Source organism: Castor canadensis, chromosome 12 (genome assembly GCF_047511655.1).
Source record: "Castor canadensis chromosome 12, mCasCan1.hap1v2, whole genome shotgun sequence".
Classification (NCBI taxonomy): domain Eukaryota; kingdom Metazoa; phylum Chordata; class Mammalia; order Rodentia; family Castoridae; genus Castor; species Castor canadensis.
In genome coordinates, this window is record NC_133397.1 from 91,081,716 (window position 1) to 91,096,670 (window position 14,955).

The window sequence follows — 14,955 nt, forward strand, 5'->3', positions numbered from 1 at the left end:
ATGGAGCCATGCTTACAGACAGGCTCCACACCCGATCCAGGGCTCCTCCATGAATTCTCATGAGGCATCTCATATGTTTTTGGGGGAGTAATACTAGTCTATCCCTGATGACTGTAATTATCCCTCCACATGCCTGGGCATTGGTTCCAGGACAGCCCCTCACCCATATCCACAATCACAAATAGTCAAGATTCTTAAATAGAATGGTGTGGTATTTACAAATAACTACCATAGCTCCCATCTACTTGAAACCATTTCCAAGTTACTTATAAATAATACTAACACAATGTACACGCTGTGTTAACAGTTCTGATACTATATTGTGCCTGGAATAAGATAATTACAAGGTCTGTACTGTTCAGTAGAGAAAGAACCACTGCAAGTAAGCTTAACTATATAGTGCACATCAGCAACAGTTAACTTTGGTTAAATCCATAGCTGTAGAGCCAACTATGCTAAGAAAATTGTCTTCAGATTGCTTTTTATCTTCAGAAGAAAAGAGAAAAGAGGCCAAGATCAGTGGCTCAGGCCTGTAATTCCAGCTACTAGAGAGGCAGAGATCTGGAGGATCATGTTTGAGGCCAGACTGGGAAAGAAATTAGTGAAACTCCTATCTCAACCAACAAGCCAGATGAGGTGATGCATACCTGTCATCCCAGCAACACTGGAGAACATAGGTAGGAAGATCGCAAAGTGGGATCCTATTTGGAAAATAACCTAAAGCCAAGAAAGGGCTGGATATGGATTTAGTGATAGAGTGCCTAGGAAGTTTGAGACCCTGAGTGCAGTCTCCAGTACTCTAACCTCCCAAAAGAGAGAGAGAGAGAGAGAGAGAGAGAGAGAGGAAGGATTATGTTCACCAAGAGAAAAGCAGGACTGCCCTACAGACTTTTTAAACACACCAGGAAATATTATCCAGCCATAAAAAGGAATAAAAACCTACCATTTGCAGCAACATGAATGGAACTGGAGGACAGTACCTTAAGTGAGATAAGCCAGACACAGAAAGACACATTCCACATGTTCTCTCTCATTCGTAGAAACTAAAAAGTCCATGTCACAGAAGAACAGGGAGAAAATAAATGGCCACTAGAGCCTGGGAAGGGAAGAGGAAGGAAAGGCAATAGAAAAAGGGCACCAACACACAGCTCAGAGGAAGAATTAATTTTAGCTTCCAATAGCACAGTTAGGGCCACCATTGGCTACAACAGTCTATCATATATTTCAAATAACAGAAAAGAAGAATACAAAATGCCCAACATGTAAAAATGCTGAAGAGGTAGAAATGCTAATCACCCTGTTTGATCCTTACTCGTGGTCTAGGTGCATCGAGTTATCATGTACCCCAAAAGAAATACAAATATTATCTCAGTAAAAAAAAAAATCTGTGTAGCTAAAACCAACCTATCATTTCTCACAACTGTTTGGATTTTCTAGCTGGTTCTACTGGTCTGCTTCAGTCACCTTCAGAGGCTAGGGTCCACAAGAGGGATGAGGCTCTCTCCTGCTCACTCACCTGCAACTTTGCCTGTGGCTGCCTCAAAGCAACCTCTGAACACTCATTTACCAACCATTATTGTTTAGATGTTAAATGTTCCCAGAGAAGCTCCTGAGTATTGGTCTCCATCTGATGGCGTTGTTGGAAGTGGGACCTCGTGGAAGGAAGTTAGGTCACTGGGGGGCATACGCTTAAAGGGAATATGGCTCTCTCACTCTCTCTCCCACTCTCTCTCTCTTAGCATACCAAACAATTCCTGACATCATGATGTTCTACCCTTCTACAGGCTCAAAGCACCAGAGAGCTAAATGACCATGGCTGAAACCATGAAACCATGAGCTAAAATAAATCTTTGCTCCTTAAAAGTCAATTTTCCCAGGTATTTTGTCACAGGACAGAAAGCTGGATAACATGCCAACTTTCTGCCTGGGCCACGTTTGCTAATATCCTCCAGGCCCAATTAAGTCAGATGGTCAAGCCCTGAGGCAGCACGGAGGTGACCTGACCTCTGACTCTTGAAAGGACAAAAGGCCAATGCTTCTTGGTCATTTTCGGGAACCATTTTTGCTTGGCATGACACTCAGTGAAAAACAGATTTCTGTGTTTCTCCACCGCCATTCTTGGTTCTTTCTCACTACACCATGGTGCTTTCCAAGTGCCTGGAGTATTTTGCTACGCCAGTATTATTCCCTTGCTGGGGGTCAGACCCTGTGTCTTCCCTATCTACGGATGTGTCTGCTGTGCTGTATTGTCCCCATCCTTTGGATTTCTGGATGACCTGATCATGATTAGGCTAAGCAGGGGGCAGAGCAGGGTTGCAAGCCCAGCACTCCGGTTCCTGCCCCTGTGCTGCTCAGGGTCAGACTGAATTTTGCCAATGCTCTATTTCCTGAGATTCACCAGCCAGGCAACAACACTGAGTGCAAGCCCTGGAATCTGGAGCAACCAGGGGTGTGCACATGCCAGGAGCTGAGCCAATTCCCTTCCCCACTGCCCATCAGGCCCAGAACAAGCAATTCCACGCTACAGAAGGTCTTTCTCCTCAAGCACGTCCAGTAAGTCCAAGGGCTGGGAGAGGGCACAAATGGATGTCACCTAGACTTGAAATTACTCCAATCTCATGTCAAAGAAACTAGAGCCAGACAGCAGTCAGTGGGGCAGGCACATTTCATTCAGGACCCTTGCAACAGGGGGAAAGATGGTGCAGAACTGGGCTCCATCCTGAATACTGAAGAGCATTCAGGGATTTATAGCCTTGAAGCCACCATCCACAGGTGGAAAACCACTGAGAGCATACAGCAAGTCTGCGGGGAATACTGGCTGACCAACCCTGCAGGACTGTGGCCGAAGCCAAAACACATGGTCAGGTTCCAAAGTGGGCCGCGAGGAAGTTTGATCAAACATTGAGAGTGATCAGGTATCAAGGGTGGGGAATTGTTGCTAAACTGACTTAGCAGGGTTACCTGCTAAAAATGGATTTTACAAGGAAGTACACCGATATAGAACAGGAGCACTCCTGCCATGATGTGCTGCCTCATGACAGGTCCAAAAGCAATGGGACCAACTGACCACAGACTGAACCTCCAAAACCATGAGCCAAAATAAACCTTTCCTTTTTTTTAAGATGATTGTGGTGGGTATTTTGTTACATATTTTGTTACATTTTAGGAAGATGACTAACACATTAATTCCTACAAGTTCTCACATAGTTCTCCAAGAGAAGTACTTGAACCACCGTTCTCATACTATGGAAGAAGAAATTGAAACACACAGGTCATCCATGCAAGCAGCAAGCTGGACCACAGCGTCTGCCTGAGGCTCAGCCCCTGACCCTGTTGACTAGGTTAATACTGTAAATCCTCCTTCTCCATTGGTTAGCACGTTTCTTACCTGCCAAAGATTGGGAAGATATATCCCAAAGATAAGCATATGCACAAAAGCAAACATGATCATACACAAACTCATATGAAGAACATGTCTGTAATAGTGGAACTATGCTATGGAGCTTGGGGGAGAAGGGAAAGGAAAAGAGAATGGCAGAGAGTCAACAATACAATACAGAAGTGCAGGTAGAGGACACAATGATGCACTGAAAGCTTTGAATAACAGAGGGTGGGAGAGGAAGGGGAGGGAGAGAACTGACCAAAGTAAAGAATGCTCACAGGGGGATACATCAAGAAACCCCTTTGAACATCGACTTTGGAGTTAATAATGAAAGACAGACAGGACTGGAAAATAGGTACAGTGTGTTGGTGGGTACTTGTTGGGGGTGAATTGAGAGGATGAGGTGCAGGAATATGGTTGATGGGTTTCGTATACTTATATGAAATAGAACAAAGAAACTTCTTGCAACTGCTCTGAGTGAAGCGAGTTGCAGGAGAGGGAGAGATGGGAGGGGTTCTAACCAATGCACAATGTAAGGCTATTCAAAATTGACACAATGAATTGCCCTGTACAATGAATATATCCTAATAAAAATGAAAAAAAAAACTGGGAAACCATGTAAAATAGGGGACTCTACTCAAAAAAAAAAAAAAAAAGAAAAGAAAATTTAAAAAGGGCTTCCATGGAGCATACACTTCGTGTACCATTTCCGTCCTCTGCATCTTCTTTTCCTTCTTTTTTCTCGTTTCCAAGTACTCAACTATGTTGCATGACAGTGGAGGTTCTGGATAGATAGTCTGATTGGATGAAAAAAATTAACTTTCCCTCTTAAAAATATCGACATATTTTACCTAAGGGAGACCTCAGAAAGTCTTACCTTCCATAGGGCTGATCATTCTTCTAATAACTACCTGGGATTTATTTTTTTCCAGTCATACCTAGAGAAAACATGAGCTCCACTCAGATAATCGGAATGGTTCTGATTCTGCTCTCATTAATATAATGATTCTATAACACAGTGACAGAGAAAAGAACTTTCTTCTTATTCTACTCAAGGCTGGTTTTACATAAAAATAGACCATAACTCAGAGTCTGTAATGTCTATGAAAAGGTTATACTCGTTACCATCCAAATAGGCTGAGCTAATAAAAATTATATTTGTTACAATCCAAATAGATTAACCTGCCTTAAGGGCTTAGCTGTGTATTACACTTTTCAATTTTCTTATAATTAAATTAACATAAAATAGTCTTCACAAATAAATGGCTGTTTCAGAAAGAGTTAAGCTCTGTTTAACAAAAATAGCCATTCTATTTACATGTGCAGGTTCTCAGGTAGACCTGGGAAGAGGAAAGAGGCACTTGTCTGTGGAGTACACTCATCATCAAAAGATTGACAAAAAGAGCCCCTTTCTCTTGGACTTCTCCTGCCCAGAGCACCCCAACAAATGCCCCAAGAACTACCCCAGGATCCTCACTTGTTATCCTCTGGATGTAGGGTCACCTGGACCCTTCTGTTCTCTGTCGGGTGCTCCCTGCTCTCATCCAATAGACAGAGCCTCAGTTGTCTCATCTGTAAAATGGCAGAGACCTTAGTCTCTACATTCGGCTTTCTGCCAGAGTTGGAACTCATGAACAAGGATCATCTGCCATCTCCTCAGCTCGTCCTCTTTTCTCTTCTCCAGAAACCTGGGCTCTGGGTGTTTGTCTTTTAAAATACTGCTGTTTGTAAAGTGCATTGTTCAGAAGTACAACTTTTTTTCAGGTGCCTTGTTATTACTGTATCCCAGAAGAGCTTGCAACTTTGAATAAATGATGACTTTGGCCTCTCAGCCAGGAAGATCTTGAACAAAAGAGCCAATGTGCTTGAACTGATTGAGCTTATTAAATGTTACTATTCTCACGAAGCTAACTAATTTAAGTTCAGCCTTTTGTTTTAGTCTAGAAATGTCTTAAGGGAAGGAAAGAAGTGCCACAAGCTGTATATCCATTGCCTTTCAGAACAATCAGAAGCTTGAGCTTACTTGTTCAAGAAGTCAAGGGGGAAATCCCCACAAGGAAAAGACGGGGCCTCACATTGGCTGGGAGCTCAGACACCTGGCAAGAGGCTGGTGCCGTGATAAACACCTTCCACTCTTCCTCCTCTGAAATCCACACGTGGTCCGGAGGATCATGGGAACCCATGTGATTCAGAAATGGGGAAATAAAGGTTGCAGAGTTAGTGTGAGTCAGAGAAAGCCGCACAAACGCAGAGTGCAGGTGGGGCAAGGGGTACATGTCTAGGAAATCCATAGGTCAAGGTGTTCCTGAGCACTGGTGCAGCGTGGAGTGGCCATCGTGGTCACAGTGTATGTAGATGCTTAAGATTAGTCTGAGCTTGTCAGTATGCTCTGTACACTTCCTGACCTTGAGAGGTTTTTTTTTTTTTTTGCAGTACTGGGGTTTGAACTCAGGGCCTCACACTTGCTAGCCAGACATTCTATGACTTCAGCCATCCATCAATCAGCTCATAGACTTCTCAATCTTAAGTGCTGTTCTTTGAGCACAATGGCCCAAATATAAATAAAACAGTCTTACGAAGCTACCTAATAATAGAATACAGACACTCACACCAGCCCCTTGTAGATCATTTGGATTATTTCCATGGGAATAAATGGGCCTAAAATGTCTTGATCTTTAATGGGCAGACAGTGGTACAGACTGCTATAATCTCTGCATTCACTCTGCTGCTGTGCACCTTTTCAGCAATTCAGTCCTCATTAGCACCTCCACAGACAGATGAGCAAGCACCAAAGAAGAGGCTTAGATGTGTCTTTTTGCTGCATGCCAGCAGCTTTGAACTTTGATGAGAGAGGAGGTGAAACGGAATGGTGCGACACAGTACCTAAACTATCCTATTTATTGTGGCATCCCTAGCCCCATCATCAAGGAGAAGCAAGACCTGGCCACACACTTCAGAAGATAAACTGTTTGAATCACAGTGCTCCCAGGAGGCAAGGAGGTGAGGAACACTGCGATTTGTGTTTTGTAGCATCTGCCCTTCTAGTGTCGATGGCAGTAAAGTTCTTCATCTTGATCACCCACGTGTCGAACACAAGGTGATGCTCAGCAAATATTATTTTGAAAGCACCATTTGTCATGTTCTATGGTGGTTCTCAAAGTTGGCTGCATTTTCTGTCCCCTGGAGAGGTTTAAGAAGCACTGGGACCCAGGCTCCACTTCCAAGAAATTTTGAATAATTCGGTTTGGCCAGGACCCTGGGGGTTTTCCAAGACACCACAGAGACCATGACGTGCAGTGAAGTTAGAGAAGGATAATAATTTCTGGTGGTGCTAGAAGGCAGCTAGGACAGAAGCCACAGGACTACTCACATGTCACCCCCACCAGGTCAGATGAGGTTCAAGAAAGACAGTCCAACTGACCAGGCTAGCTAGACAGTGGGAGAGTCAGCAAATTAAATGTATGGGACACTGAAACAAGAAAGAGGAGTTAGCTGAAGATTAGTTCAAGCCTGAAGGACAAGTTTTGAACTAGTTCTGACGGACATCAACCTAGAGAATGAACACCTTGGCATAAAATGTGCACCCTCTACCTGACAAGCTCAGATCCAGCCTCACCTGGGGCTTGGGATGGATGTGCAGAACATGTGTGCCCTGGCCGTGAAGACCATGCTGTGCCCATGCCAGCTGTACTCTGTAAACCTTGCAGGCTTGGTCAACTCAGCTTTAAAACCTGGCAGTAGGGTCAGCCTCTTGGGTTATGGTGAGGATGACAAAAGGTTAAGTCAATCTGCACAGGAAAGAGCAACCACGAGCAACTCACTCAACACGCACACAGAAGCACAGCACACGCAGTAGGTACACACAGACGCACATGCACGCATCTTCCCAAGTTCACAGCAACCAAAAGTGTCTGAGATGCCATTTTGGCAGAGGTCATCCTTGCAAAAGCCACTTCCATTTTTTATCCAAAAGGACAGGGTAAAAATGTCTTCTGCAAGATCTCAGAGACAGTAATTGAGACAGGAGAGGAGAGGACCATAGCACAGTAGAGAAAGGATGGTGAACAACTCTGAACCGTGTATCTCAAAGTAGCTGCTGGAGAGAACTTTGAATGTCCTCAACACAAAGAAATGATAAAATATTTGAGGTGACAGACGCACCAGTAACCCTGACCTGATCATTACATCTCACATAAATATATTAAATACCGTATTGTACCCCATCTATATGTATAATTATTGTATGCTAATTAGATTTTTTAAAAATTAAAGACAGTGAAATGCAAACATGAGATGTGTAAAAGATGACTGAGCAGGAGTCATTGCTTGTGGTCCCTAACAAATGTAGACTCCACCCCAGCCATAATCCTCCCACCCCTTAGCTTCTGGTGGCCTCAACAGCACACCTGGTGGCAGGCACTGGGATGGTCCAGCCCCTAGAAGCTCCTTTGGAGAAGCTCCAAAGATGTGAGTGAGGACTCTCCCTGCCTGCCAGCCACCTGCTCTCGTCCTGGGCGTCTCTACGGCTCGCCTGTGTGGTCCTTTGGCCCCTGTGGCCTGCCAGATATGTCTCTGGCTTCATGCTGATCAAAAGCTAAATGGCTCGTACTTCCCTGGCGCTTTTTGACTTTTTTTTCCCTTTGGAGCCTATTTTTAACTAGAGTGATAATTCTCAGTTCCACCAGAGACCAAGCTCTCTGGGGAGCTAGGCACTAAAGTCTTCTTGTCCCTGGAGCTGGTTTCGGTATGTCCATCCTGTCGTGTTTAAATGTACAGTGTTCCTCTAGGAGAATTCCATAAACCCACTCCTAACGTGAAAATAGGCCACACGGAAAACAAACAGCGTAGCAGGCAGCATGGGAGGAAAACCTCGGCCTACATATTAAGAAACACTTGGGGCCTTCTGTTTCAGATCCAAAGCAAGATGAAATTCCTCCCCACACACCTGTGACATTTGTTCTATGAACACTTGGGAAAAATCGATTGTCGGAGTTAAAAAGGACCCTCGAGATGAGCTAGCCCAGGGGTTATTAAGTAGCGGCACACATCAAAATCACCTGAGGAGGTTTTTTAACATGGACAAGAGATTCTGATTCATGAATTCAAGTTGAACGATAAAGGAATTAAAATGTCTCCAGTTGATACTGTACATTGCATTCATGATTTGGGGGTAGGGGTGAGGAGGAGGAAGTTATTTTTATCATTGTCATTTTCTGCCAAGTAAAAAAAAGCACAAATTACTCATTTGTGACCGTTGCCCTTTTCACCTTGACTTTGGCACGTGAATTTTTCTTCACCCTCACAATCTTCGATTAAGTAAAGGAGATAGAAAGTGGAAGAATGGGGGTGATCACATAGGAACAAAGTGAAGGCAATGAAGTTGAAATGTTTGATCTCCTTTCCCTTTTCTTTGTTAGAGGCCCTGGGACATTTCCTCTCCTGCCGCTTCAATGGCTCATTCATGTCATTTCTTTCCTTCATTTGCCTTTCACATCTTATACCTTTTCCCCCTTTACTACTTCTTTTGGTCCCATTTCCCTCTCGCCTTCCCATTCCCCTACTCAAATCCTCCTGGGTGAAAAATGAAAATGACTTTACCATATGTCTGGCACTTGGCATTTCATGATGCAGGACAAGGCTCCGAACTTAGGAACACCAAAGGTGGCTTTGTCCTGAATTCCTCTCCATGCCCCTCCACGTACAAGAGTGATCCTATGATTCTGCCCACTTAACAAAAGTCACCTCAAATGAGTTAAAGAAATGCTGATTTCCAGGCTTTTGCTTGACAGAATTCAATTCAGTGAGCTTAAGAACAGTCATTTATGGAAGAGGGCAAAGGGATGATGGTGCAGATGGTCCACAGAACAGGTGCACAGCAGAGAAGGCTGGTGTGGTCGGTGTCCTCCAACTCCTGTTTCCAACCTCGCTGTGACATGTTCAGTCATCAGCTCTGAACCCACTATGTCCCCTTTGTTCAAACAAGGGCTGCCATCACTCACCCTTTGCTGGGCTTGGGCCCTCGCTCCACGAGATCATTTCAGTAAGCACGTTCATGGCACTCCTCAGAGCACACAGCCCACACTCGGCCTGTGGCTATTGCACACTCATTCTCAAAAAACAAGCAGCTGCTTCTGATAGTGGAATTTTAAGAGAAAACAAAACTGTGGAAATTAAACTTTTGCCTTACATTGTCAATGTCCTTCTGTATAATGTTCCACCTAAATCTTGGGAATTTTAGACAAAGGATATAATCCAAAAATCTGACACCCAAAATGTTAAAATATGTGAAACTTTGTGAGCACAAACACCACGCCACAAATGGAAACATCCACCACACAGCATAAATGCTGTTTCATGCACAAAGTTATTTGAAATATTCTATACAATTACCTTTAAGCTATGTGTATAAGGTGTGTATGAAGCATAAATGAATTTTGTGTTTAGAGTTGGGAACCATTCCCAAGACATCTCACTATGTATATATGAATATTCCAAAATCCAAAACACCTCTGGTCCCAAGGAAACTACCTAAGCTGTAAAGTTTTCCTTAATGTGCTCCTATCTCCCACACCACTCTTCTTTAATCCGCTCCTCAATGTAAAAGGAGATGCATTTGAATTCTGCCTTTTGTCCAGTCTTATTAGGGTAAGGAGTAAACTTCATGAAATAGCCTCAACAATTCTGGTCACCCTTACCCTCCACCTATTCCCCTGAAATTCATGCCCATTCAGAATCTGTGAATGTGACATTCCTTGGAAATGGAGACTTTGCAGATGCAGTCAAGCTAAGAGGAGATCATGAGGGTGGGTCCTGATCCAGTAGGAATGGTGTTCTTATAAGAAGAGAGAAATTCGGACATAGACACAGGGAAGAATGCTGAGTGAAGGTGGAGGTTTTGTGCTCAAGGCAAGAAGGATCACCAGCCTTTTCCTTACCATTTTACATACATAGCTCAGAGTTTTCCTGAGTGTTTTCCACATTTTCTACACCATTGCTCTCTTTAAAAAAAAAAAAATTCATGTCAATGTCAACCATTGGGCATGGCATATTCTTGGGACAAGGAAAGATATCATCCTCAAATGTCCTTCACCCCCCAACGTCACTTCCACAGCGCAAAGGGCATTAGGTCTTTCTTGCAAATGTACCCCGGACTTCCACTTTCTTAGGACAGAAAATGAGGAAAGGGTGGAGGAAACACATGATTTAGATGAGGGCTTCTGACAGGCAAGGTGGACAGCTCCCCTTTCATGGCTTTATTCACAGCAGCTCCCCAATTACTACACTAGCTAATTATAAATGCAGGTTTGATTTCCCCCAATGTGCCATGACAGGTTGAGGAGACCCTAGTTATTGCAGAGGAGGAATGTAGGAAAGACCTGCTGAAGTTTATCTAGACCTGCTTTGTCCCTAAAATATAAAATTTCAGTGCATTGGATGTTGCTTAACACATTTGAGTAACCTACGGATATTTACCAAAAAAAAAAAAAGCCATACATTTTTGTAATTTTATTAGAACACTTTCTAAACCACAGTCATGGGTTTTATAGCATTGTTTGGGAATTGTTGCAGTTTGAGGGAGAGATTGATTTATGTCAAATTTTATAATTGTTTATAAATATAAATTATTTGCATTTGTAGTTTATTTAACTCTAGAACATATTAATTTCCTAGGGTTGCCATAATAAACTGCCACAAACTGGGTGGCTTAAAACACTAGTAATTTATTCTCTCATAGTGCTAGAAGGCAGAAGGCAGAATTCAAGTCATTGACAAGGTCATGCTCCCTCTGGATGCCCTGGGGAAGAATTCTTCCTTGCCTCTTCTAGCTTCTTGTGGTTGCCAAAAATCCTTACTTTTTCTTAGTTTTTAAATACATCACTCTGATCACCACCTCCATCTTCACATAGTTTTCTCTCCTGTTGTGTATATGACCAAATTTCCCACTAAGAAAACCAGCCCTATTGGATTAGGCCTCACCCTGGTTACCTCATCTTAACTTGATTACATCTGCAAAGTTCCCACTGCCAAAGACGATCACATTCACAGATTTCAAGTACATATTAATTTTTAAGGGACACTACTCAACCCAATCCAAATACTGTGTTATTCTGAAAATTTTAAGTGTGTAGTATGTTGACACTCACATCCACCTGGTTTTAGGGGAGAAAAACAACTTCTATTTCCCTAAAGCCTTGACCTTGCCAGTTGGTTAGACAACAGTTTTAGGGTGAAGGTTAATGAGCTCCTATTCAAGAATTGTGTCCATTTCCCCAAAGGTGTGAGTCCAAGGCTGTGTCTCTGGACAGACTCCATCTCAGAGACAATATGCTCACATCATGGAGCAAGTAAGGTTGGAAAGGAGAAAAATGGCCAAATTTTACTCTCTAGCAGTCACCTTTTAAATTTCAGAGTTGGAAGGTGTGTTATTCAACTTAAACTGTTCTAACAAAGCATGACAGACTGCAAGGCTTCACAGAAATTTATCTTGTCACAGTACTGGAGGCTGGAGTCTGTAGTCAGGGTATCAACATGGTAGCTTTTGATGAGGCATCTCTTCCTGACCTGCAGATGGCTTCCTTCTCTCTAGGTCCTCACTGGCCTTTCCTTTCCTTTGGACTTATGCCTAAAGACAACATAGAGGTGGCAATAAATAGCATGAAATCTATCAGGCTATGTAGACAAACTTCCTCAACTGTAAGATTCAAAGCTGTGGTGTGACCAGGGCTCTTATTCCAACAGTAGTACATAGAGATTCTTATCTTTCAAAACTGCTGTCAGAGCTTACCAAAGCTCCAAAATGGAAGCCCCCATTCTGAGGTAGAGACACACACAAAAATGCATAACCTATTTTGGATTCTCCTTAAGCCTAACACTATCTTACAAAGAGGAAGTGTGCATTAAATGTAATTATATTAATATTTAAAAGTAAGATTTTATTAAGTATTTATACTATATTAAGCATTTCTTATGTATTAACTCACTTAATTTTCACAGTAATTTAATAGGTAGGTTCTGTTATTAGCATCATTTATAGTTAGCGAGAGGCACAGAGGGTTTTATTAATTTACTCAAGGTTCATTAGTATATAAATGAATGAATCAAGGTATCTGAAGACTGCTCTAAGCTCAGTGCTTGAACACTGCATAGCTGTACCATTTACCTTTACTTTAATGTTTTAATAAGAATTTTATATTTATTTGAGGGTTTTTTTGTTATTTAAGGTAAGAGGATGCTAGGCAAACCATACTAATAAAGCAACTAACTATAAATACTCAACTTTCTATATCAGTGTTTTTTTATATCAAACCCCAGTACCCACAGTTATATTAAAACAAATTTTGCCTAAAATAGAACTTATCCTCACTATATTTTGTAATGTAGTCTGTTGTTTATTGGTATGTGCTACTGTAGTCTACTCTAGACTGTGTGTGTGTGTGTGTGTGTGTGTGTAGCTTATATATCATATGCATAGCATAAATGTATATTATAGATATTTACATAGGTATATGTAAATATTTTCAACTATATATATATATATATATATATATATATGCATCTAATAAGTAGATTTTTCTTTTGCTCTCAACTGCCAAAAGGTCAGGGTGATAAAGATGGTATAGTATGTATACATTTAGAAACTTTTAGAATGTTTAAGAAAAATACTACTCTGTTAACAGCCTGGAGTGAGAGACAAACACATCCCAAGTTTCAGGCTCTGGCAACTGGCTGAATTGTTCTCCTGTCTTACCACAATGCATTTCCTTTTGTTGGATGTGGCCTTTGTAAGAGGAAAACATCTTAGAGTCAAAAGAAACAATTCAGGTCAGATATCAGATTATGTATCCATTTAGGTCCTAAATTGTGACAGGTGCTCACAAGCATCCTAAGATTTAGGAGGTGAATCCAAGCTCTTGTGAATTTCCAGTACTGTAGTAGCACTATTTTCTTAACTTGAACTCTACTATGTGATGAGTGTCCTCAGAATGCAAGACCAGAGCTGGTGCTGTGATCATTGGGTTTGATACACACTGTCAGAGATAGCAGTGGGACATTAGATTTGTATCTTCCACATCTATTGTGTGAGTTTAGAAAATGATGCCCTAAGTGGAAGGCTCTGAAGCAGCCTCCAAGCAAAGTCTCTCCTCTGGTTTTTCCCCTGGGGCAAGCCATGCACTCTTGAATCCTAGTCCCCAAAGTCATCCATAAAACCTAAAGGTACTGCTCTAGTCTATCCCTGCATGTGTGTCCTGCAGCTGCCAGAAGTTTTCTGAACTACCTAGTCCGAAGTGGATCATAAGGGCCCCCATTCCAGAAACATCCTGCTCTCACCTGGGAGGAAGGAGTGCTGCACCGAGGACCAGGAAGAATATGAGCGGCCAGGCCTGGCTGGGCTCCTTTTGGTCGTTTCCCTCACCTCAGACCCTTTGCCCACATATTTCTCCATGGCTGCCCTGCTTCATGGAGCCTCAGCATAAAAATGGATAGTTCACTCTGGGCCTTTGAGTCTTTAATCTGAAGATCCCACATCATTAAAACTATGATCAAAAAATAAATTTGGTATGCCCTTGTTATAGGGTGTCACAAGGACCCCTGTGATGGACCACTTCCTTTCCCACCCTAAACTTTAGTGAAGAAAAACATTGAGAATGAATTAAAATACATTTTGAAAGAGAGTGCTCAGAAAGGAAAAAAACAGTCAAAAAGGCTGTTTTAAAGGCATATATGGAAAAGGTCATAATGAAACTCATTTTAAAAATTGCAAGAAAGGTTTTTTTAAAGGTATGGAGGAATGAAGAAGAACGAAATGTTATCATTCGCTGGTAAATGGATGGAATTGGAGAACATCATTCTGAGTGAGGTTAGCCTGGCCCAAAAGACCAAAAATCGTATGTTCTCCCTCATATGTGGACATTAGATCAAGGGCAAACACAACAAGGGGATTGGACTATGAGCACATGATAAAAGTGAGAGCACACAAGGGAGGGGTGAGGATAGGTAAGACACCTAAAAAACTAGCTAGCATTTGTTGCCCTTAATGCAGAGAAACTAAAGCAGATACCTTAAAGCAACTGAGGCCAATAGGAAAAGGGGACCAGGAACTAGAGAAAAGGTTAGATTAAAAAGAATTAACCTAGAAGGTAACACCCACGCACAGGAAATCAATGTGAGTCAATGCCCTGTATAGCTATCCTTATCTCAACCAGCAAAACCCCTTGTTCCTTCCTATTATTGCTTATACTCTCTCTACAACAAAATTAGAGATAAGGGCAAAATAGATTCTGCTGGGTATTGAGGGGGGGAAGCGGAAGGGGGTGGAGTGGGTGGTAAGGGAGGGGGTGGGGGCAGGGGGGAGAAATAAACCAAGCCTTGTATGCACATATGAATAATAAAAGAAAAATGAAAAAAAAAAAAATAAAGGTATGGAGGAGATAAGAAGTAAGGAGGAGCATATGATACATCTATAGAAAAATCAAAATGAACTCCCACACATTGTACCATTAGTGTATGTTAACTAAAAACGAGAAAAATTTAAAAATAAAAAGAGTGGATATGTCTAAAAGGATGACAAAATG